At 38.4% G+C, this 26375-nt stretch overlaps 1 long non-coding RNA gene across 3 annotated transcripts in view; it reads left to right on the top strand.

Annotated features, from left to right (window-relative positions):
• Window positions 1-3400: 3400 nt before the first annotated feature.
• Window positions 3401-26375, top strand: part of LOC131394014 (uncharacterized) — an 84109-nt gene continuing 61134 nt past the window's right edge. For all 3 annotated transcript variants that reach the window (XR_009216035.1, XR_009216034.1, XR_009216036.1), the window contains exon 1: window positions 3401-3521. This is a non-coding gene — a long non-coding RNA (uncharacterized LOC131394014). The remainder of the gene's footprint in view (window positions 3522-26375) is intronic.

The raw sequence follows: 26375 nt of genomic DNA, 5'->3' as shown, positions 1-26375 counted from the left end.
TACTGGTGATTGGTCTATTCAAATTCTCTACTTCTTCTTGATCCAGTTTTGGAAGGTTGTATGATTCTAAGAATTTATCCATTTCTTCCAGATTGTCGAATTGGTTGGCATATAGCTTTTCATAGTATTCTCTTATAATCTTTTGCATTTCTGAGGTGTCTGTTGTAACCTCTCCTCTTTCATTTCTGATTTTACTTATTTGTGCCTTCTCTCTTTTTTTCTTGGTGAGTCTAGCTAAAGGTTTGTCAATTTTGTTGATCTTTTCAAAGAACCAGCTCTTGGTTTTATTAATTTTTTCTATTGTTTTTTTGGTCTCTATTTCATTTATTTCTGCTCTAATTTTTATTATTTCCCTTCTTCTACTGATTTTGGGCTTTGTTTGTTCTTCTTTTTCCAGTTCCTTTAGGTGCATTGTTAGATTGTTTATTTGAGATTTTTCTTGTTTGTTGAGATAGGCCTGTATCACTATAAACTTCCCTCTTAGAACCGCTTTTGCTGTATCCCATAAATTCTGGCATGTCGTATTTTCATTTGTCTACAGGTATTTTTGGATTTCTTCTTTGATTTCTTCGTTAACCCAGTCGTTGTTCAGTAGCGTTTTGTTTAATCTCCATGTATTTGTGGCTTTTCTGATTTTCTTCCTATAGTTGATTTCTAGTTTCATACCGTTGTGGTCAGAAAAGATGCTTGGTATTATTTCAATCTTCTTAAATTTATAGAGATTTGTTTTGTGGCCTAATATGTGATCAATCCTGGAGAATGTTCCATGTGCATTTGAAAAGAACGTGTATTCTTCGGTTTTTGGATGGAATGCTCTGTATATATCTACTAGGTCCATCTGTTCTAGTGTGTCGTTTAAGGCCATTGTTTCCTTATTGATCTTCTGTTTGGATGATCTATCCATTGGTGTAAGTGGAGTGTTCAAGTCCCCTACTATTATTGTGTTACTGTCTATTTCTGTTTTTATGTCTGTTAATAATTGCTTTATATATTTAGGTGCACCTACATTGGGTGCATAGATATTTACAAGTGTTATATCCTCTTGTTGGATTGTTCCCTTGATCATTATGTAATGCCCTTCTTTGTCTCTTTTTACAGTTTTTGTTTTAAAGTCTATTTTGTCTGATATGAGTACTGCTACCCCAGCTTTCTTTTCATTGCCATTTGCGTGGAGTATCTTTTTCCATCCCTTCACTTTCAGTTTGTGAGTGTCTTTAGGTCTGAAGTGTGTCTCTTGTATGCAGCACATATATGGGTCCTGTTTTTTTATCCAGTCAGCCACCCTATGCCTTTTAATTGGAGCATTTAGTCCACCGACATTTAAAGTAGCTATTGATAAGTATGTACTTACTGCCATTTTTTAACTTTTTTTTTTTTCTCAATGTTTTGGTAGTCCTTCTCTGTTCCTTTCTTCTTCTATACAGAATTGATGGTCACTTTAGTTTGACCTCTGTCTGAAAGCTTTACTCTTTCACTCCCCTCCTCCCTCCTTTTATGTTTTTGATGTCATATCTAACCTCTTTTTTGTGCATTTGTATCCATTACGTTCTTATCATGGAAATAGATAATTTTTCCTATTTTTGGTCTTCTCTTTTCCCCTTAAATCAGTCCCTTTAACATTTCTTGTAGCACTGGTTTCTTGGTGACAAACTCCTTTAATTTTTGCTTGTCTGGGAAAATTTTGATCTCTCCTTCCATTTTGAATGATAACCTTGCTGGGTAGAGTATTCTTGGCTGTAAGTTTTTTCCTTTTAGCACTTTAAATATATCATGCCATTCTCTTCTAGCCTGTAAGGTTTCTGCTGAGAAGTCAGCTGATAGCCTTATGGGGTTTCCTTTGTATGTAACCTGACATTCTCTTGCGGCTTTTAGGATTCTCTCTTTATCTTTAATTCTGGACATTTTGATTATGATGTGTCTTGGTGTGGGCCTCTTTGGGTTTATCTTGTTTGGGGCTCTCTGTGATTCCTGTATCTGGATGTCTGTTTCCTTCCTTAGGCTAGGGAAGTTTTCATCTATTATTTCTTGAGATAGATTCTCTGCCCCTTTGTCTCACTCTACTCCTTCCGGGACACCTATAACATGGATGTTAGTGTGCTTGATGTTGTCCCAGAGGTCCCTTAGACTGTCCTCACTCTTTTTAATTCTTTTCTCTTTTACCTGTTCACCTTGGGTAATTTCTTCTAGTCTTTTGTCCAGCTCACAGATCTGTTCTTCTGTATCCTCTACTCTGCTTTTGAGTCCCTCTAATGAATTTTTCATTTCCAGTATTGTATTCTTCATTTCTGATTGGTTCTTTTTTATATCTTCCATTTCCTTGTTGACATTCTCACTGAGTTCATCTATTCTTCTCCCCAGATCAGTGAGCATCCTTAACACTCTTAGTTTGAACTCTCTGTCGGGTAGGTTGCTCATTTCTGTTTCACTTAGTTTCTTTTCTGGGGTTTTGTCCTGTTCCCTTACTTGGAATGTATTCTTTTGCCTCCTCATTTTGCCTCTTTCCCTGTGCTTGTGTCTACGTATTAGGTAGGTCAGCTACGTCTCCTGCTCTTGGATAGATGACCTTATGTAAGTGATGCCTTAGGAGGCTTCCAGTGTGCTTCCCTCAGTTCTCAATGCTCCAGGGGTGACTCCTATGTGGGCTACGTGTGTCCTTCTGTTGTGGCCTGTTTTCTCTCCCTGTAGGCACCCAGGGAGGCCGAGTTATGCTCCTGGCCAGCTGTTGTAATGCTCAGCTGCTTGTAGTTGTTGTGGGCCCTTCAGTCTCTTTATCAGGTGTGGGGAGCCCCAGCACAGTTGGCTGCAAGTTCTAATACCACATTTGTGTTGCAGTCTTTCTTTTAAGTGAGTAGGCCCCCAGCGTGGCAGGTTGTTAGGCTCAGGGCCTTACAATTGCTGTAAGCCTCTAGCCTATTAGGTCTCTTGTCAGCTCTCTGAGGATTGCAGCTGGGTGGGGCTGGCCTCAGGCACAGGAGCACCCAATTGTTTCAGGCTTTGGAAGGTGGGGCAAACCCCCTATGTGGGTCTTTGAGAAGCACAAGTCTTGTGCAGCTGACAAGCCCTGCCGCCCACAGGTCCACACACACAGTCAACACAGTCCTGCCCCGTGTTCGCACCCCGACCTCCCCAAGCTGACCCAGTCTCTCCATGGCGGGAGCCCCACACACTCCGCCACTGCCCCACACTCTCCACCCGCTCCTTGTGCACACCCTGCCCCGCTAAAGCCGGCTCAGTTGCCAGGCTGCAGAGAATCCAGTCACCAATCTATGCAGGCCCACAAGTTGCCTGAGGGCTTGTTGTTGGGTGGGTCCGGTTTCTAGGGTGGGCTGCCTGCCCTGGCTGAGCTGGATTAAATCGGTGCTCTAGCGGGTGGAGCCGACCCTGGGCTAGCAGGCCCCAGGGAGAACTCCAATGGCATCTGTGTCAGCACCCCCACACCAGGCCACAACAATGGCCGCCGCCAATGTCCCAGTCCCTGGAGAGGTCTCACCTCTCACCGAGATGCACTCAGGGCCTATCAGGTGAGTCTCTTTTCACCCCAGCACTGTGCACCTTTCTTTCTGGTGATTTTAGGATGCTTTCTCAAACGGGTGAGTTTGCACGCGGGCCCTTTAAGAGCCGGTTTTAGTTTCTTTGTGAACCGGGTTTTCTGGGGGTGCTCCCCAATGTTTTAGCAGCAGGCAAAGTCAGATATTATGCCGCTGGTCTCGATTTTGCTGGGTCCACAAAATGCCCACAGCGGGGGGTGGGGTGGGGGGGCGCTCCCGGCTCAGGGCCCCGCGTCTCCAGGGAGGCTGCGTACCTGTGAGCTGCTCCCGGCGGCCGTGAAGCTGGCGGCTTGTGAAGGCGGTGTTTTTCTCTCCAGAAGGGAGTCTCTGCCTCTTCCACCTCAGTTAGGATTGTCCGTTGTTGCAGGAGTTCCTCTCATCCAGTTTTCAGTTCTGTCTCAGGGGTGATTTTTCCACGAGTAGTTGTAAATTGGCTGTGTCCACGGGAGGAGGTGAGTTCAGAGTCTGCCTACGCCGCCATCTTGACTCCTCTCCCTCTCCTTCACATTTTAATTTCTGGCCATCTCATTTCTTACCATTTCCTGAACATACCTGTTACCAATTATCCACTCAGCAAAAGAAAAAATGTTGAACTAAGTCTGACTTTCTGTGCTGGAGATCTGCAAATTCTATTTGTGTTTACCTAAGGGTGAGAAAATCACTTTCCTATTCAGCATCTCTGACACGCATTCATATACACACAAACCCAAAGATATTAGCTTCCTTCCCTCTAAGAATCAACTGCCTTCTCAAATATATTTGGGAAAGAAAAGAGATTTGTGCCACATCCAACCCTGAGTCATCCCTGTTGAGAGAGCCTGTGCTGTAGCCTGGGTTCCTGGCATCACTGGGTACCCTGAGCTCCAGGACCACCCTCTCAGTAGGGTTAAGAATTTGGCTCAGTTGGCCTTAGCAGGAGAATGATGTGAGAAAGGCCATGCTTCCATTTATTATTTGTAGATCTTTGTCATTCTTTTCAATGACCCGGTCTCGGAACCTCCATACTGTGTTTGGGGAATCACCCGCCTCTTGAGGCAGAGCCTGCTTTTCACTATGAAAGTATGCTATTTAATCATGTTTCCCTCATTCTTTCAGCTAGGGCTATAGCACATGCCTACGCACCATCCATCAGATACACAGACTGAGTCAGAAGCTGCTTCTGTGAAGAAGTAGGACTACTCAGAAGCTCTTCCGGGGATCTGTAGAGGTAGTTACAGATCTGTGGAGGCAGCTCCCAGGACAACCATGGCAGTGGTAGGTGTCCAGTGTCTGTGGTGCCCGTGTTGGAAGCTACAGTGTCGTGCACAGTGACAGCCACAGTGATGTCTTGGCCAGTTCTGTGGCATTATTTGGGCTTTATGCCTGGTTGCATGGCCCCAGAGCCTGGTTGTCTATAAGTAACTCAACATCCTTTATGTTAACTTTTAAATTTTGGTATGACATAAAATGACAGAAAATTTGCAAGAATATACAAGAAATTCCTATATACTTTTGGTTTAGGGTTTTTTTTTATCTTTCTTTAAAATTTTTTTTGGACATAGTTTCAGACTTACATAGAAGTTGCAAAGGCAGAAAGTAGAGTTTCTGTGTAGGCTTCACCCAACGTCTCCCATTGATAACAGCTTAGAAAACCATAGTATAATTTTTAAAACCAGGACACTGATACAAACTATTAGCTAAAGTACAGACCTTATTTGGATTTTACCAGTTCTTGTACGCACTTTTGTTATGTATAGTTCTACAAAATTTTATCTCTTGTATAGATTTGTGCAACCACCACCATAATCAGGTATGAAATTTCTATCGCCACAAAGAAACTCCCTTGTGCTCCCACTTTGCAGTCACACTTTCCTCTGAACCTAATCCTTGGCAACTGTTGATCCATTCTCCATCACAATTTTGTTATTTCGAGAATGTTATGTGAATGGAATCATGCAGTATGTAATCATACACATCTCCTAAATACAAACAAGAATTCTTAGAAACAGTGCAGCCTAACTCCATAAAAAGTTAAGAGAAACATTTTCAAAACACACTGTCTTCTGTATAGAATCCCCTATCCATTGTCTTCACTTTGGAAACAATGCTTTATATTATCATGCAAAAGAATCTCTGGTGCCCATCTAGTGTTTGCAGATGATGGCAAGATATGGGGCTTCAGAGTTTTGTTTCATTGATCTGCCAGACACAGACCCGTATAGACCTGTTGCCACCCTTAAGTAGCTAAATACCCAAAAGAGGCTTTGAAACGGACTCTATTTTTTTGTTGTTGTTGTTACTTTGACCCATATTAAATTCTTTGACATGACATCCTTCTCATTAATTCCCATTGACTAATATGTGGGAAAAAAGGTGGTGTCGAGATTTATTACCTTCCTGTCAATGGCAAACCTCAAAGGGTGACTGTATGTTTATGTGTGTTCCTTTAGTTGCATCCATAAAACACAACGAGCACTTTGGTAGTGATATTAGTTTACAACACAATGTACCACCACTCTCTTCATGTTGGTACCAGTACATGTCCTCTTTGGTAAGGGAATGCTGTCATCGTAGCTGACTCAATTTAGTAGAAACAGCAATTTCATATTATTCTCCTTGGGCTGACCCAGACCCACTCATCCACTACTAGAGTGTTGACTAGGGTTTGTGTGCTGGCAAGTGGTAATTTTTTCTTTACCTCATCTAGCCCTTTGGTATCTGTTGGCTTATGCCTGGTATTCAGGGTAGTGTCTAAGTGCTGGAGGTTGCAAACTCAATGCAGGTAGAGAATTCAGAAAGAGGAGAGATATATGAAAGATGCTTTATTATTTATCCACGTATGAGTACTGAAATGATTTTTATTTTTCAAAACAAATACTAGTTATACTAATTATATGGTGATTTTATTACATATGGGATTATCAATGTATGAGACTAATTCTCTATAAGCAAGTACAGAACTTTTCTTTTTTTTGCTTGAGGATGATTCGCCCTGAGCTAACATCCATTGCCAACGCTCCTCTTTTTTTTTTGGCTTTAGGAAAATTAGCCCTGGGCTAACATCTGTGCCAATCTTCCTCTATTTTGTATGTGGGACTTTGGCACATCACGACTGGTGAGTAGGGTAGGTCAGCTCCCGTGATTGGAATCGCAAACCCAGGCAGCGGCAGCAGAGAGCACGGAACTTTAACCACTCGGCCATGGGACCAGGCCCAAGCAAGTACAGAACTTTTATATGAGTACAGTAGTCGCTCGCATCTGCAGGAGATTGGTTCCAAGACCCCTACCTCCCAAACCAAAATCCACGGATGCTCAAGTCCCTTGTATAAAACAGCATAGAATTTGCATATAACCTATGCACATCCTCTCATATGCTTTAAATCATCTCTAGATTACGTATAATACCTAATACAGTGTAAATTCTATGTAAATAGTTGTCATACTATATTGTTTAGAGTTAGGGAATTTTTTTCCAAATGTTTCCCATCCGCATTTGGTTGAATCTGCGGATGCAGAACCAGCAGATAAGGAGGGCTGACTGTATGCTTAAAAAATGCTCCAGAGAAAAACTATCTAGAAATGATGAGATGGGTTAGAGCTTGCCAGAGTTTTGTTGTGAGCAACTTTGTAATAGACATTTTTAATGAAGATGGGTGTTTTTCCTCCCAGAGAGGCATATCAGACTTACTCGGATGAATTTTTGAAAATATACAACAGTTTTACTTACAAAGATTTTGGTGGTCCCACCTGTATGGGTTGAGAGTCATCTTTGCAAAGATTCTTTCTTACCATAGGGAGTGTGCTGTCCTTGGTTGGGCTAAAGCTGAAACAGGATTAAGAATCACTAGGCTAGAGCTTTAACAATCTCAGTCGATAAGATTCAGATAAAACTGGGGGTGAGGTCATGCAGTATAGATAGATAAACTTGAAACTGACTGGTAAGGTCCTTTTGTCAGTTGCCTGTGATATCTGAGGAAAAATGCAGAGGCCATAAGAAATTAAACTTTTTGTGCTTAGGTAGGAGTCAGAACAATAGTTTCGGTACAAATTAGTGCTGAGGGGCCCAGGAAGATGAGACTCACTCTTCAGGGTGAGAAAGGAAGCCAGGATCTGTGAAACTGTTCCAGTTTTTTCTCTTTACTTGGAATATCAGAAACCTCTACCTTGAACGTGGCTATCTTTATTCCTTTGTTCCTGTCTAGAATAATTTCTTTTTTTTTTTTTCTTAGTATTGAAGGATTCTCTTGTCTCTGCTAAATAAAAGTATTTTTGTCCATGTTTAGGCAATTGGTGAATTCATGGAAGCTGGCAATCAAATAAGAATTCTAGAACAGTGCTGTCCAACAGAACTTTCTCTGACAATGGAAATGTTCTAAATCTGTGCTGTCCAAAATGGTGGCCAGTAACCACTGGCTAACTGAGCATTTGAAATGTGGTTAGTGTGACTGAGGAACTAAATTCTAAATTTTATTTAATTTTAATTTAAATGAATACAGGTATCTAGTGGCCACACTATGAAACAGCACAGCTCAGGAGGGAAAATAAACTCAGGTGAGAGACTCAGGGCTTACTTAAATTGTAATTCCTCTCACCTAGACATCTTTCTAGAGCTCTTCCCTTCTAAAACCTTAAGCATTTTCTAATTTGTTTCATTGAGGGAGACCATTCCTTTATAGGCTCTCTCTCTCAATTATTTTGCTCAAAGTTTTAGAATTTAAATGTACAAGGCTCCTTTACAGGGTGTTGTTTCTTTCAGGCATGGCTATTCATTCCCTTCTTGCCCTGACCACACTGCATCCTTCCCCACATTCATGAGACACAGGGGCAAGCAATTAGAAAATATGTAAGGAGAGTTGTATGTATAGACACAGAACATCCTCAACTTGCAACAGGCTAACTTACAAAGGTTCATTTGTGAATTAGGGTTTTGAAACTTAGGATAGGTTTTCCCATTAACTCGGGGTACTGGGGGCAATCTACTAAACTCATTTAACCCAAAATGTAAGTGAAGTTATATTTGCTATACAAAATAATTAAAAACAATAAAGTTGCAATTTTAATATAAAAATAAAAATAAAAATAAAATAAATGTGACAGTTTTCATTTCTCTGTAGGATGAGAAACTAAATGAATAGAGAGGACACAAGATGTGCATAGTTTCCTTGAGAGTGGAAGGAAAAAAAAGGGGGTGAGTGAAGAAGATACTAGATGAGAGAGTTTAGCAAACCACCTCTGAAGCAGGACCCTCACCACTGCTCAGCCAGGAGTAAGAGCGGGTACTGGGCAACTGCCCAGTGATAAATATTGAACATTTCTAAGTTGACTGCTCAAAACTGGTTGGGAGGGGGTGGTGGGGGTGACAGTGTATGTTCGGTAGCTTTTTATTTTTTTTTTTAAGCAAGATTTTCAAAAAAAAAACCTGAATTACATAGAACTTAATTTCTTCTCAATAAACTCTAGGAATTAGTCTTATCAGGCAGGCTTGGCAGGTCCATCCTCCCCATGGGTTTGGGAAGAAGAGAAAAGTATGTGAGGAATGTCTTGGTTGTAATCGTATCTCCAGCCTGCAGCACAAGGTCTGATAGAGCAATTGTTGGTTACGTGATTGCAATAATAGTGGCTGAGTGAAGGCTATGGCTCTTGTGCAGAGCTGTTTGTCCAGGAAGGAAATGAAGCAATGGTCTGTGACCTGTGGACACTTGTTTGCACACTTCAAGGGGGTTGAGTATTACTAGTATTTTGCCACTAGAAACCAAATGTCGATAGAATTTCCTTAGGCTTTTCTGTGGAGATGAAGGTAGTCTAGATTTGTGTCTCTGAAGTTAATTACAGTTGAAGTTTATAGAAGCTTTTACCTGTATGGAATTCTCTCACTTCACTGAATGTCTTTGGATTATTAGTACGCTCTCCTTTCTATACTCTGGTCTAATCTACACATTTCACAGATGAAAGATTCTAAGAGGCCTGCCATCAAAGTGACACCTACAATTTATCCCTCTTGGGCCCTCGTGAGAGAGACCTGGAAAAATGCAGCATTCAGTCGACCGTGGGGATAGGCTGCTATTTTTCATGGTCTAACCGTAGTTCTAGTTAGCCCCTGACTGCTTCCTGGGATGCTACTATCATTTTCAGATAGAAAAATGATAGCTTAAATGAAAACTTAGAAGCACATTGTTTTGCCTTAAACCAATTTGTCTAACACCAATTTATCTAAAATTTAACCTCCTTTGAGAATTTCTATCTCCATGCAGGCATCCTCCTCCCCAACCCCTACTTTTGAGATTTTATATTTTCAAAACATTTTCATCAACTATACTGGGCTGACTTCTGCTTTTGGACAACATGGAGTAACAGGTACCAGATTTATCTTCTTGACTAAAACAACTTAAAAAAAAAAAAGGACAAAATATATGAAACAATAGTATTCAGACATTGGACATCAGGTAGCACAAGGCAGTGGTCCCCAAGAGAGGGCAAACCCATACGCTGACCCTCTGATTGCCCCAGCTGACTTCCTAGAGAGAGTTTTAGGCCACTGTGTGGGAAGAGGAAGCCCAAGTGAACAGATTATAGTCAATTCCTAGACACTGTGTAATCACATTTGTAAATTTTCCAGCTGGACTTTTGTACTAGAGATATTTCCATGAGGGTTTATGTTTCGGCCATGCCCACATCCTTCTTCTGGGGAAAGTAGCCCTCTCCCAGTCTTTCTGCCTAAAGTTGCCATGGCACAGTGTGTGTGATGATCAATCAGTGAACCTATCCCTCATCCTCTGGTTTTGACTGATTAGGCCAGGGATCAGTGTTCATGCTGAGGTGGAAAATAAAGGCATTGCTTGGCAAGAACTTTGCCCAAAAATCTTGCCCCATATTGGATAGTAACTAATTGAGCAGTTCAGATCTTCTCTCTTTAAAAGCATAAATGCCAATAAAAATGGATGGCCTGTAGAACCCAGGTTGTGTCTTAAAAAATTGAGCTATTATTTTGGTTTTACATGAGGCCTGATATCCCAATCTTAAATATATCACAGTCCAGAGTGACTTCATAGTTGCTGAGATGATTTTTCTATTTTCTCGCACAATAAATCCCTATCACCAAAAGTAATACCTTTGTGTTTTTTCTTACAAACTAAAATAGCTTCTTTATTCTTATTAATAATAATAGCTGTGGTTGAGTGCTTACTGAGAACTAACCCCACATACTATAGCATCTGCCCAATGGTCTTGTAGGAAAACATATTTTTATTATTACAATTTTACAGATTATGCCCCAAGGTCAAATGGTTAGTATTTATGAGAGGTGGGATTCAAATCCAAGTTCAACTTCGTCTGACTATTAGTTTATGCTCCTTTTCTTCCTCTGGTTACCTGCTACTGATCAATATTTCTTCCACCTAAGTTAATTAGAACACCTGACAAAAAGATGAAACTCAGGGTATATATTGGACTCAAAACCTGTTTCCAATGCTTCTTATTCTTGGATAATTATTACTAGAATTGGATCTGTTTTCCTTGGGTGAGTTGTCAGTTAACTGCTATTAAAATTCCAATTAGAATGTGTGTGAATAACCATTTTTCCAAGCAATTAAATGAGAGATTACCTTCTTTTTGAGAAAATGTTAGCTGCCAGCAAACATGCTCTTAGGTAATAGATTTTAAATTAAACTCATTGTAAGTAGTATTTTACTGCTATGTAGGAGAATTGAATTCTTATCAGAAAGATTAATATTTATAATCAAAGAAACACACATACAATTCTCACCTTCAGGTAAAAGTATCTTAGATAGAATTGTATGTTAAGGAAAGAGAATCCGTTGCAATCTATTTATAAAGTATGATTTGAAAAGGTGATTTTCAAAAAATTCAATCAGAAAACTTCAATGTAGAAAATATAATTTGTTTTAGGAATTATCAGCACTATTCAGTTTAGCAGACTTATGTCTTTTGGATCTATTAATTAGGTAAATATCTGGCTTGGTTTAGAATATAAGGAAAGCTGGAAGACGAGCTATTGGATGACTCAACAGAAGTGGCTTGAATTCATTGGTATCTTTGGCAAAAGAATAATAATTGCTGTCAGTTTTCCAAAGACTTATGGAGATTAGGCAATGAAATACCTTAAAAATTCTTAAACCTTGTCGTATTATAGCATCCATAAAATTTCACACAGTATCTCATATTATACTTTTTTTAAGATTAAAAGAAAAAAAAACCTATATGTTAGGTCTTGAGCATATTGGGGCTATTGAGCAGAGAATGTCTTAGAGTAGTCATTGTTAAAAAAAACTAAAAAACTAGGAGCTGGCCCGGTGGCATAGTGGTTAAGTTTGCACACTCCGCTTCGGCAGCCTGGGGTTCACGGCTTCAGATCGCAGGCACAGATCTACGCGTTGCTTATCAAGCCATGCTGTGGCGGCATCCCACATTTAAAGTAGAGGAAGATGGACACAGATGTTAGCCCAGGGCTCAGACTCCCAGTTCTGTCTCCTCAACTTGGGGAAACTCATACTTGACCCAGACTTACTTAAAACATTTCAGCAAAATAGTCAGTAAATTCTTTTTTGCTTAAACCAGATTGCATAAAGATTTTGTCACTTGCATTGAAAGAGTCCCACTTGTTTGTTGAGCTTCATGGAGCTACTTATAACAGGTTTTGACTTATATAGTAAGAATTCCAGAAAGCACAGAATGCCTCTGTAGGGATCCATTACAATAAATTATAGTTAGGAGGCTTTTTATCTGCCTAATTCAAGAATAAATTTAGACTACCAGAGGGATGAATAGACTAAATATCTTGATGGAATCCTCCACAAATATTGTTTCTCTCAAACTATTAAATATTATGCAAATATTTTATTTACTTAATCTTATTATGAATACTATACATGCTAAGTACAAAACACATACATGTGCATGTTCATATACACAGCACCATCACTTAAAAATTATAAATTAAAAAATAAAGATTATCCAAAATAACACATCCCAGCTATAGTATGGGTTATAACAATACCCATCTCTATTTCACAAGAAAATTCTTAATTTGGCAGATGTCCATAAACATTAGGTATACAAGGCAAGTTCTGGATTTTATTCTTTTCTTTCTTCACTTTATTGTTCTTCATAAGACTTAAATTTTTAATATGGTTAAGCCTCCATTATTTTCCTTCTAGTTGGTCTTTTTTGTGCGTCTTATCTGTTAAACCTTTTCCTACCCCAACATCATAACTATATTCTCATATATATTATTCTAAAATTTTTAAAATTTGCTTTTCACATTTAGGAGTTGAACCTACTTGGAACTGATCTTTGTATATGATGTGACGTAGAAATCTACTATAATTTTTTATACAGATAATCAGTTTTTTCAGCTGTTTATTAAGCAGTCTGTTTTTCTCCATAGATTTGTATTTCCCACCTCTGTCATATATACCTGGGTTTGTTTCTGGGCTCTCTGTTCTAATCCGTTAGTCACTTTGTCTATACTTGCCTCATGGTGTTCATTACCAAATATTGAAAGTAGTCATATCTGATAGGACAAGTCTCCCTATGACGTTCTTCATCAAAATTAACTTGACTATTCTTGGTCCTTTGCTCTTTCATATGAATTTTAGTTGCCTTATCTAGTTTTCCACACAAAAAAATCTGTTGGAGCTTTGGTTCAAATTTAACTCAGCTTGTAGATTAATTTGAAGGAGAATTGACATTTTTTTGACACAAAATCATCCAGTTTGTGAAAATTGCATTACTATTCATTTATTTGGATCTTGTTTTAGATGTTTTAATATTGTGTTGTAATTTTCTTCATAGACATTATTAGACTTATTCATACATTTTTTTTGCTTCTTTTTTTTGTTGAAGAAGATTTGCCCTGAGCTAATATCCATTGCCAATCTGCCTCTTTTGGTTTGCTGAAGATTCCCCCTGAGCTAACATCTGTTCCAATTTTCCTCTATTCTGTATGTGGGTCACCACCATAGCATGGCCACTGGCAAGGGGTGTAAGTCCACACCCGGGAACCAAACCTGGGCCACGAAAGTGGAGGATGTTGAACTTAACCACTAGGCCAGAGGGTTGGGCCCAGTATTCTTACATTTTTTGTTGTTATTTTGTTGGTATATCTCTCTATCACCCATCTATCTATTTATTTTTACTGAAGTAAAACATTACATTGTAATGCTGCTCCTGAAGGATGAAGGGGAAGAAATGGTGGCTGGATTTGACAGTTAGGAAGACACTGGTATCACTTGAAAGACTACATATTGGCTTTGGAGTCAGATATATCTGCATATGAATTCCAACATCACTTGTTATTAAGCTATGTGAGTTGAAGTACTCCTCTGAGTCTAATGATAAAGTCTTCACCAAGGGATTATTGTGTGGGTTACATGAGTTAAAATATGTAAAGCATGTAATATTTCCCATATAGTAAGCTGTGTCTATGAAGAAAAGAGGAAGATACGGTGGCAGATTAAAAGAATATTAGAACAGAAGTTAGGGTTTTTAGTAGACCATTAAAGAGTTACGTCTGCCGCTAAGGAAAGAGGAAAAGTCTAGTAAATAAATAGATCCAGAAGATATTTAAAATAGGGCTGATAGAATAAGAGTGATTAAAGCAGAGTGGATAGTCTCAAGAGCAGACAATGTGACAGAGCAGAAAATGGGATAGAAGGAGAAAACACTTGGATCAAATGGGAAAACACAATATTTTGGAGCCATTTAGTATAGTGTTGAGTCGCTTACATTTGTCCACATCCCCTACACATATATTTGATTTATATCATATTATGATATTTTGTTTCAAAATGGTGTCATCAAAAAAAAATTAACATGTCCTTAGTAATGAATGAATGGTGTTATAAATTTTATAGTATACCAAAAACTATTAAACTGAAAAGCAAATGTTTAAGGTTAGGATTAAGCTATCTGGAATATTCAATGAATCAGAATAGCTTATTGCCTGGTAATAGAATGTAAAGGAACCTATATTATAGGTTAGTGGTATTTTTATTTGGGTTGTTAAGGCTCCTCCAAAGAGTAACTGGGACTGAATGGACAAAAGCTTGGAAAGATTATGAAGCTAAAAAGGAGAGGGGTAAAGCAAAAGAAATAAATCCCTAATCCTTGTTCAGGAAATGTTTAGTCTTATTGTGTCTAATAAGTCAGGGAAGCACAATCAAAATGTACAGATTCCAAAAGCATCATCCTCTCTGTAACTCAGTCTTATTTTTTCCCCTGTTTTCTTTCTAAACAACAGTTCTTTGCATTTCTGATTTTAACCAGGCCAAGCCTTCTTTGCAACTCTATGCATTTTAAGTCACATTTATATGAGGGGATGACTATAGGTTAAAAAAAGAAGAGAAGGAATGAAGATGGGAAGTAAGAAAGGAGATAAGAAACAAATAAGGAAGGGAGGAAAGAAAAATGCTAGAAGAGAAATAAGGAAGGAAGGACCAATTGAAAACAATAGTGGAAGGATGCTGCAGCAAAATAAATGGACATTGCCAGTTCCCAAAGTTTGATATGTCCTTTAAAAACTTTTCTTTTTGTTAAAATAAGTGCACATGCTGCTCTCTTATAGATTCACAATGCACATTAGCACATTAAGGACTCTGAGAAAAAGTCAGTTTTGTTTAACTTGACATTTCCCAAATGTCTGTGCTCATGGTTCCTTGTGTAACAACGATTAATAGCCATAGTAATTTAATTCCCATAGCACACACTTTAGGAAAAACTGGAGATCAAAATTTCATTTGCACATATTATTGAATTTTATTTTTTTCCTCTTAAGCAAATCTTCTCTCTCTTTTTTTTTTCCAGCTTTATTGAGATAAATTGACATATAATATTGTGTAAGTTGAAGGTGTACAACATGTTGATTTGATGCACTTGTATATTGCAAAATGATTACCACCATAGCATTAACTAACACCTCCATCACATTACACAATTACCATTTCTTTTTTGTGTTGAGAACATTTAAGATCTACTCTCTGGGTAACTTTCAAGTATACAATACAGTATTACTAACTATAATCACCATGCTCTATATTAGCTCCTCAGAACTTATTCATCTTATAACTGGAAGTTTATATCTTCTGACAATTTTTCTTATCTTTGGCTGGCTTATTATGCTGTATCAATTATGATGCATGCCATTACATAATGCCCAATATCCACTATTCCAGAAAAAATTGTCCATTAGGTAGGTATATCATATGCTCTCTAAGCCATAATATTTCCATCTTTGAATATATGGTTTGAGTAACAGAAGAAATGAGATGGGCTGAGAGGCCCATAGGCCTCTATTTTAGAAAGATAGGTGTGGTAGGCAGAATAATGGCTTCCAAAGACGTTCATGCCCTAATCCTTAGAATTTGTGAATATGTTACCTTATATGACAAAAGGGACTTTGCAGATTTGATTAAGTGAAGGATCTTGAGATGAAGAAATTATTTTGGATTATCCAGGTGGGCCCAACCTAATCTCTTGGGTCCTTAAAAGTAGAAAACACTTCCCTGGTGCAGACAACCGGAGAGACAGTAGCATGAGAAGGACTCAGCCCACCATTGTTAACTTAGATGGGAGAAGGAGACCATGAGCCAAGGAATGCCGGCAGCCTCTAGAAACTGGAAAAGGCTTCTAGAAAGGAACACAGCGGGCTGGCCCCATGGCTTAGCGGTTAAGTGCGCACGCTCCACTGCTGGCGGCCCAGGTTTGGATCCCGGGCGCACACCAACACACCGCTTCTCCAGCCATGCTGAGGCCGCGTCCCACATACAGCAACTAGAAGGATATGCAACTGTGACATACAACTATCTACTGGGGCTTTGGGGGGAAAATAAATAAATTAATTAAAAAAAAAAAAAAAAGAAAGGAACACAGCCCTGTTCATATCTCAGTTTTAACCCAGTAAAACCTGTCTCACACTTATGACCTACAGAAATGTAAGATAGCATATTTGTAATGGTTAAGTCACCAGTTTGGGGAAATTTATGATGGTAGCAATACAAAGCTAATACTATATATAAACATACAAGAAAGTTGGATGGGAAATGTTTGTATTGAACAATCTCTTCTAGAAAAAAATTATTTAAAAAACTTGCATTCTGGCACTGTAGTAGGCAGAATTCTGTGATACCTCCAAGATCCTGGTGTACACACACTTTTTCCAGTTACTCAATCAAACACTACTCGGGTGCTGCTGCAAAAGGATTTTGCAAATGTAATTAAGGTCCCATATCTGTTGACCTTAAAGTAGGAGAGCATCCCCTATTGGCCTGATGTAATCAGAGACATAAGAAGGATGGGGCTCTTTTTAGCAAAAGAGATTCAAAAAACAAGAGAAATTTGACACAGGAAGATTCTTCATTGCTGGCTTTGAAGATAAAGGGGTCCATTGCTTATTGCAAGATTGTGGGCAGTCTCTAAGAGCTGAGAGTGGCACCCAGCTGACAGCCAGCAAGGAAATAAGGACTTCAGTCCTACAACCACAAGGAACTGAACTCTGCGAACAACCTGAATAACCTTGAAGAGGACCCATAGCTCCGGATGAGAACACAGTCGGCCAACATTTTGATTTCAGCCATGTAAAATCCTGAGCAGAAAGCCTAGCCATGCTGTGTCTAGACTCTGACCTTCAGAACTGTGGCTTAATAAATGGGTCTTGTTTTAAGCCACTAAATGTGTGGTAATCTGTTACCTAGCAATAGAAAACTAATATAGGCACATCGTGATGTAACTTTTAAAAGTTATATGAAACTCTATTTCAGTCAATTCTAGCATTTACATAGGACCTGAGAGAAGGCATTTTTCATAAGATTATATACCTTTGAGGGTAATTAGTCATCTATGTATGTGCCACAGAGCCTATCCTTACACACGTAGACTTGAATTGACATCTTGATTTAAATTAAAAAGAATCCCAAATCCCATATCATGTCAGAGACCTATTTAGGGGATGTTCAACTTTAAACACTCCCATTCTTATGATGTTCATTTTCTATTTGCATTTGTTAAACAAGGCTAGTTTATATATTTAAAAGATGAAATATGTTCCTATCAAAAGATTAATACTAATCATATCCCTCAAGTATGAGAACAGACTTCAGGGTTCTGCGTTGGGAGGAATTGCATGGAGGACACCAGATCTGTCCCCAGTGCACAGTTAGTGGTACTGCTCCAGCCAGCTTGCCAATGTTACTAAAAGTGACCGAGATTTGGTGAGGAAATGCCCACAGAGCATTGTATCTGAGCCAGGTATCCACAGGTCCTAAAAACCCAAATACTTACCTACTTTTGTGTCTTGATTGATTCTCTTGGCTTACATGCTGGAAATTGAACACTACTAAGACAAAGGACTCAGAAGAAGAGGGAATAAGCAGACAATACTGAGGAATAAAAGAACAGTGCTAATGCTGAAGTCAGGATCCATGTCTAAGAATTAAAGTCTACTCCATAGTGGAAAGAACATGGTCCTCGGTCTGCTCATTTGTGAAATCCGAGTTGGTAAGAGAACCCGGTGTGATCCCATTTAACACAGACGAGCAAAATTTCTCCTTGGTGGACCTTAACCTGGATTCCAGGTTGAAGATAAACAGGGATTGCAAAGGGATATTTATGGCGGAAGCAATAGTCTTTCACAACTTTATCCTAATCAGAAGCAAAACACATGTAGAATAATATATGTTGTGTCAACATTAAATTTAAACTGTAGTATTAACATAAGAACATATTTGGTTGGATAAGAAGACTTAAAATACAGTTGTCTTTTTATCATACATTAATTTAAAACAATTTGTATCGAACAAAATGAAGAACTCTTACAACTAAGAGAGTTTTACAGAAAAGAGAGCCCCTGCCTGTACAAATGTGTCTGCTATGGCAACAGTAATTTTAAATCTGTAAGGAACTAATATTAGGTGACAGGTCTTCTAGATCAACTCTGCAAATGCAAGATGTTATTTGATTTAGATATGAGATTTTTGTCACTTAATCATGTAATTCGGTGAGATGTCTATTCTAACCTGAACTTCTTTTTAGAAAACTTGATCACAAGTAGGGATATTGGCAAGAGATAATGATTTGTTAAACTTGCAAGACGATTGCTTTAGAGATTAACATTGCATATACAACATCATTTGTTTAGAGATCTGATTTTTTGGCAAGTTTATTTTGAATTTAAAAAGATGAGGGAAAATCTTTTTTGTATGCTTACAACGGCCCATACTGTCTAATTTTTTTTTTAGGAGTGTGTTTTAAAAAGCATTACCACTATCAAAAAGAAAAAGTTACTAGTTATCCAGAATTTGTTCAGTGTAAAGTTTGGACCTATTGTAATCTTCTGAGTCAAAAGTGAGCGCCCCTGTATCTTAATGGAGAAAAAAGCATTTCCCAATTTGAGACACTGTTACTAAAATGATTCTTAGAGAATAAAATGGAAGGATTCTTTTATATAGATGGACAGTAATTTATTTAGAAAAAGTAAAAACACTGAATAATATACCCCCCACATTTAACCTTAAAAGTCCAATGAAGTCTGAAGGCTGCATTGGCTATGAGTGTAGGGGGGACTGGAGGGATGCCCAATATCAGGATAGGTCTCATTGCCAACGTCCTCACTGGAGTTGTGAGTTTAGCAGGCAGAATATATATGGCAGTAATAATACTAAGCTATGTTTAGAATAATTTGGAATCCTCCAATTCAACGAATTTTTGAGTGAACAAATCAGATTTGGATGTTATTAGTTACACTACTAATTGAATCTTCGGCATGCCCCAATTTTCACTGATGTTATCAATTGGTTTCAGTGCTGTCACTTTGTGCCTATGCAATAGTGTGGTGTTTGAGCAACATCAGGTAGTAGGTTTGTGGAGTAATCAGACAGCCATACCAGAAGCACCAGACTGTGCTCCCAGTATTTCCCTTGGGTTTAACTTTAATTTTTATGAGTTAGTTTACCCCTACCAAAGTGTCAAATCTCTACTAATCTGGCATGGGGAATAACCTGTGTGTTATTAAAACATGCAAGAGCTTAGACAAAGAGGAAGGAAAGGGCTACACGCTCAGTTGTTGAATTAGTTATAAAACAAATAAATTCCTGGGAATTTAATGAATACACGTTCTGTGGGCCTCACATTTGGTAATAATGAGGTGGAAAATATGAAATAGCAGTCAACAGTATTGCGACACAGAAACCAGAACTAGAAGAGTTTATTTTGGAGAGGGGCTGTTTTCTAATCTTAGGTTCTTGTTTAGACTTATGACCATTAGTTGGCATGTGAAGACTATTTAAACTTGGAAATTGTTTATTTTTACAATTGTTGTCTGGGATTTTTTTAAATTTATTCCCAGTGGTTTTAGAATGTTAGTAAAAAGGCTGACTGGTAGCTGTGCAGGATTTTAGTTCCATGGTCGATTAAGGCTTCACAGAAATATAAAAAATTGAATCCAAGTAAAAGGAGACAGTCTGAGTCCTGCCATTCTTGATAATTCTGAGTATTCAAATTCCATCTAATATTCACAGGAATATTTTTCCACAATGGACATACCCATGAGCAAAGATTTTTTAAAGGGATAATCAGGATCCTCTGAGATAATCACCCATGGTTCAGGAAAATTTACTGGCCTATAGGATTGACAAAGGTCTCTTCTAAGGGTCTTGGAATTTGTCCCTTCTGACACTGCTAATTTGACCAGATTGTGTTTCGACCAGTCCCTGGCTGGGCCTCATACAGCCCTGTTTTCATAGTTAACCATCAGCATTGGGCTCTTCCCAATTAAAATTAGACTAATTTCATTTCCAGCACCTTGGCAACCTGCCTCTTGAGTCTACCATCTGTCACTTCTGCTGCTTGAACAGATAAACCCCCAAATCTCAGGCTTAACCCAATAGAACTTTATTTCTTGCCAATGTCATCCTAAACAGGTGCTCTAAATGACAGGCAGCATCTCCCAGGCAGTGATGCCAGGACTCAGGCTTCATGGATCTGCAACCTGTGGTTTCAAGTTGGCTATCCTCCCTGAAAGGGGTAAGAGAATGAAGGATTCATGGGGGAGGATTTTATGGCCAAGCCTGGAAGTGGTACACCTCCCCTCACTCGTATACTGTTAGCCCCAACTCAGTCACATGGCCAAGTCTAATTACAAAGGAGGCTGGAAAATAGGGTCTGTCTTTGAGGCCAAGAAGAAGAAGAATAGGTTAGATGAATAGCTAGCTAGTTTTTGCCACACATATAATTATCCAACTATTTCAATAGTATTTAAAATTTTTATTACTTTTACCTTTGTTGCATTACTTCTATTTCACATATGTGAATTTCTTAAATGATCCCAATTTGTGTCTAAAATATCCTTATTAAAATTTTGGTGTATATTTTTTAAGATATATATATATATACACACACGTACATGTATTCTCTCTATGTATATACATGTTCTTATACACATATATACACATACATATATACACATATGTATATATGCATATAAAACATAGCTGTGTGTATGTGTGTATATAATTCAAGGTCACATAGTTAGGGCCAGATTCAGAACTTAAGACTAGGATATATAATTTTGAGTCCACTAAATGGTTTGATTTTATTTTACTCTCAGATTTATAGAGAAGAAAACAAAAGGTCCATGAGTCAACACTTTTGATCATTATCATTTCTACTTTAAATTCTAGTAGTGGATAGCAAATATCTAGAAAAATATCTTAAGTTTAGAGCCACAAGGGCATCAGATATTGGGATCTTTTTGTATTACCATTGCCATTTCTTCCAATTTTTTTTCTGTATTAATTATTTCTTTATCAGATTGACTTAGAGATTTATTATAATCATTCTGGCAATTGAGTTAGAAAGATACATAGGTAGGTAGGTAGATAGATAGATAGATAGATAGATAGATAGATAGATAGATAGATATGGTGGAAAGCTGAATTTTCTAAAAATTACAAAAGTACGAAGACCAAACTCACATCATTTACCTCCTTTTCCCCATATCTAATGAAAGATATCCAATGGGAGGACAGTAGGAAAAAACTCAATAGTACCTGTCAGTACAAAAATTGATCTGGAGCTTGTATCAGAAATCTGCAAAACGACGAAAGGAGAGAGCTGATTGAGGTGGGTATGACAAGCTTTCACCATAATGATGACACCACTATCTCTATGCCAGTTCCCAGGGTGGACAGCTGCTTCTCATTATTGCTGCCAAGTAGGAGTCTAGTAGAGAGTAGATAATCCAAATGTGCTGTTCATAAAAAAACAAAAATTCAAGTAAACTTAGAGAGGAATTCGCTATTCAGTGAAAAACACTAAAAAGGCAGAACCACCTGGTGTAGACAAAACTACCATAAAAAGGACTGTCAACACTACAAATAGCAAGAAGAACAGATAGTCTTCCCAGGGTAGAATGAGGGGAGATGTTTTATTGTGGCCTGATAAGGTAGTAATATGGAAGGCTTGTTTCCAGGCAGCTGCTGCCCATTAGATCAAGGTGGTGAGAGACTCCTCTGAGAACCCTTCAGACAAAGTTACGTGAAAGTATGCACACACCAGAAACTCTATTGAAGATATTAGATTGATCATGCTCCAAGTTCTATTGTTTTCTGGGCAAAGGGAAAAAGGCCAGGCTTGGATTGTCCATATGTCTTAAACACTTAATGAAAAATTATATTACATTAATTCCTTTATATCCTTTGTTACTTGTCCAAGAGACTAAATATGATTCAGAGTCTTTACAGGCCTCCGCTAATTGAAGTAGACACATCTTCGCTTTCTTTTTCTCTTTCAATTTCCTAATTTTATTTTTTGAATTTCAACTTTAAGCTTATTGAAGATAGAACCAACATTTATTATTTACTGTCTGCCAGACCTGTCTAAATGCTTCATCTCTTACAATCCTCATTACAACCCTGTAAAGGAAATAACTGTAAAAATCACATTTCACAAATGAGGAAACTACCTCGCTTAGGGATACAGTAAATGGCAGAACCAAAAACTTATTGTATTTCTCAGTGCAAAGTTTGTGCTGTTTGCCCTAGAAGAGATGTACGCATCCTTGACATTGGGTTTGAGCTTGACTGACATTCTGCTCTTCCTCTTACAGTTAACTTGACGGCTTCTTCAACTTTCTTTCATTTTATGCTCTTTGAGGCAACACTGGAGCCCTGGTCCCTGTATTTCTTGGGTAAAATCAGTTTCTCCAATGGTAAAATGATGGGATTGGACTAGATGAGCTCACAGATGTCTACCAGCTTTGACAATTCTCTAGCCCAAGGACCAGGACGTGCTATCCTCTCAGCCACACTCCTCACTGGGATAGCTGTGAAGAATCTATGAGTTGGGCCAGCCCGGTGGCTTAGTGGTTAAGTGCGCGCGCTCTGCTACTGGCGGCCCAGGTTCGGATCTCAGGCGCGCACAGACACACCGCTTCTCCGGCCATGCTGAGACCGCATCCCACATACAGCAACTAGAAGGATGTGCAACTATGACATACAACTATCTACAGGGGCTTTGGGGGAAAAAAAAGGAGGAAGATTGGCAATAGATGTTAGCTCAGAGCTGGTCTTCTTCAGCAAAAAGAGGAGGATTAGCATGGATGTTAGCTCAGGGCTGATCTTCCTCACAAAAAAAAAAAAAAAAAGAATCTATGAGCATTTCCCATTGCCAGGTAATGGCTCCCTTTGCTTTTTCCCTCATTGTAGGTAATTCTTTTTTAAAAGGAAAAGTGGGGAAACTTCCCTGTTTGGCATACACACTCAGGAAGCTGTGTGTAATGGTGCATATCAATTTCTCATACATCAAGATGAATTCAAGTCCAACCATCAGTCAATTCACCCATTTGCAATCATCAGAAAGGTACTTAAGTCACACTAGGAAGACTCATCCATTTTTCCAGAAAAAAGAAAGTGTTTCCCTCCTTTCTAGACTGGCAGCTGACTAAAAGTGCTTACTCAAAACACTGTTACTGAAAAGAGTGATACCTAACCATTACTGGAGACCTGGCTCCATATGTAAATTTACACTCCTTTTTATGTCTACTGACTCAGTAGGTGTATTTGTGATACTTGTCTCATCACAGGAACAAATCATAGGTAAGCATGGTAATTTCACTTACTCACTTCATGGAAGCAATTCACAAAAACAAAACAAGAACAGACTTCTTTCTCAGTTGTGCTTGTGAACTTGCTTGGCAGATGAGGTACATCTTCTCTTTAGTATAAAATCCCTCTAAACCTCATGTGAAGTGATCTATTTGTTCAGTCATTTACTCAATATAGTTAAGTATCTATTTAACGCATTTAAGGGCAAGTTACTCCTCTGATGATACACTTCCTTATCTGTAAAGTGGCCAAAAGTAGTACGCCCTTAGAGAGTTTTTACAGAAGTAATTAAGAAAATGCATGAAAGTTCCTCCCTTCTCTGTATAAAGTACCTGTCAGTCATTGTGCAGGATGAAAAAAGATGACTTTATAAATAAATGGATCAGGTCCTCAAAAAGTTGCCGTCTAGTAAGAGAAATAAAGTACATTCATAAATCACCCAAAGTTGAAAAAGAAAGTGGCATGCACGTCAGCGAAATACAGGTGAAATGCCAGGGGGGGTTGGAGAAGAGAGAATACTTCTAGGATTATAAGACACAATGTTTTGCATGAGGCATTTGAACTCAGCTTTTAAGGATGAAGAGGATTTGAACAGACAAAAATGGGGGAGAGAGAACATCATTACTTCCTAAGGCGCAACAAGAGCACAGAACTGAACAATAGATGTGGGAGTAACTAATGGTTTGGTTTGGCTGGAGTACACGATATGTGAAGAGGAGAATGGGAAATAAGTTTGGAAATGTAGGTGTGATTAGATTGAAGATAGGTTTGAATGCCAGTCTAAGGAGTGCTTTTCTTCTGGATACCAGGGTTTAGGGTGATATTAATAAGAATAGAAAGGCTAGGAGGTGGAGCAGATGTGTAATGGAAGAGGATAGAAAGGTCAATGAGGAATATGTTGGATTTGAGATGTAGCAAGGGCCTTCTTGTTGGGTTACTAGGGAGGACTGAGAACTGGTGACACTGGAGGAAAGGTAACATAACACAGTTTAGTTCCCTTGGCTGTACATTATATCAAGCAACTTCCAATATATTCAATTGAATAGAACAGCCTCATAAGATTTTTGTAACCACACAGCCCCAGCAATTTCATAGCTTATCTCAATCCTTAGCCACCTAAGGAGGTAAAGGTGACATAAGAAGTGAAAGTGGATGGGAAATTCAAGATAAAATTTTAAATGAATTTATTTAAGCTATTGATAGAGAGCAGCAAGCAGTGCAATACTGCATACATTTTGGGTTCAATTTATAGTGTGTTAACGATAGTATCGGGTGAAAGAAAATTTAATGAGCCTTCAAAACAATTAAGTGAAATAAGTTATTGATAAGAACAAATAATAGAGCAAATAATACACGTTAACTGCATCAGTGCAAAGAGTAATCGCAAGATAAAAAATTACTGATGTGTGAAAGGCAGTAAAATCCAAAGGAAAAATTAGGGGCTAACAAGTTGCTAGTTTTTAGATGTTATATGGTAAGTTGCCGTTTACATCAAAGAATTTTCTGACTTGAGGATCAAAAGGAAATTTCTCGCAGCAAGAATTATTGAAATAGAAAATTCAAGGAAAGCAGTGAAAAGCCCATTACCATGTCAGTAAACCTTATCTCTAGTTTATTTTCTGCAGTTTGATTTTGTTGTTGGAGACTGGTCACAAAGATTTGGAGCCAGAAAGATAAGAGAAGTTGATAGACAGAAAGAGTAACTTGAAACAGTATATGATGTGGCTAACGTGGCAGAGTAATATCTTAACACCCTATAACTGAAAATATCAAATAAAAGACTCTCTTCTATAAGCCTCAGGAAAATAACTCTGTGCAGTAATGCATGGAGAATATTATTGGAAGTACGCAATTTCTTCATAGGCTTTGGGCACATTTACTAACATAATACAAGGCAGAAATCTCTGCCATGATTTCTTATAATTTTGTGTGTAACAACAGAAGGACTTCCTGTAACATATGAAGTCTTAGGCAATACACTTACAGTGAGCTCTCCAGAAGGTCAGAAAATGAAGTCAACCTAGCTCGTTTTCTCACTGTTTGGAGTCTGAAGTCAGGAGAACTGGCTTTCTGTTGAGCCTATGAGTAAACAGTGGGAGCTGGGGCTAATCTGCCAAGACTTTGAAATCCAGGTTTAAAACTTTTGACTATATTCTTCTGAGATAAATGGATAATTATGTGAGTATTTTTTAGGGGGAAGTTGATGAGCAGTAAGATGACCATATCTGTATTTTATGAAGAGTTATCTGGCAGGTATAAAATAAGCTGGACTAAGGAGGAATTTGAGCCAGGAAGAAAAGAAGTTCTTGTAAAGCCTGGTCTAGAGGGTGTCAGAGAGGATGGTCCAAGAAGTATTTTTGAAGTAGAATCATAGGGTTGGGGAAAAAAGAAGGAAAAATCTAGAATGGATGATGTCATTGAAAGAAAAAAAACAGAAGAAGCAGATTTTCAAAGAAATAAGTGCTCAACAAATATATTTTCCATTGAAATTCCTTTATGGATAGTTTTTGACTGAATTTGAGGTGGAAAAGAAGAGAAAGTTAATTTAGGGTGCCATCCAAAATTTTTTTGTTGGTTAACTAAGAGGCCGATGTTGGCTCAAAAGGCTCCAGGATTGGGAAGGATATTTGAACTGGAGTTCACAGAGCAGGCCTAGTAGAAGTGGCTGAGTGGGTAAGGTGGGAGGATATAAAGATATGGGCAAAAATGGGAATTCCAGAAGAATTTACATAGCAAC

This window comes from Diceros bicornis, chromosome 29, assembly GCF_020826845.1.
Source record: "Diceros bicornis minor isolate mBicDic1 chromosome 29, mDicBic1.mat.cur, whole genome shotgun sequence".
In the NCBI taxonomy this organism is placed as follows: domain Eukaryota; kingdom Metazoa; phylum Chordata; class Mammalia; order Perissodactyla; family Rhinocerotidae; genus Diceros; species Diceros bicornis.
Note: the sequence above shows the minus strand (reverse complement) of the source record. Positions and strands in the feature narration are given on the sequence as shown.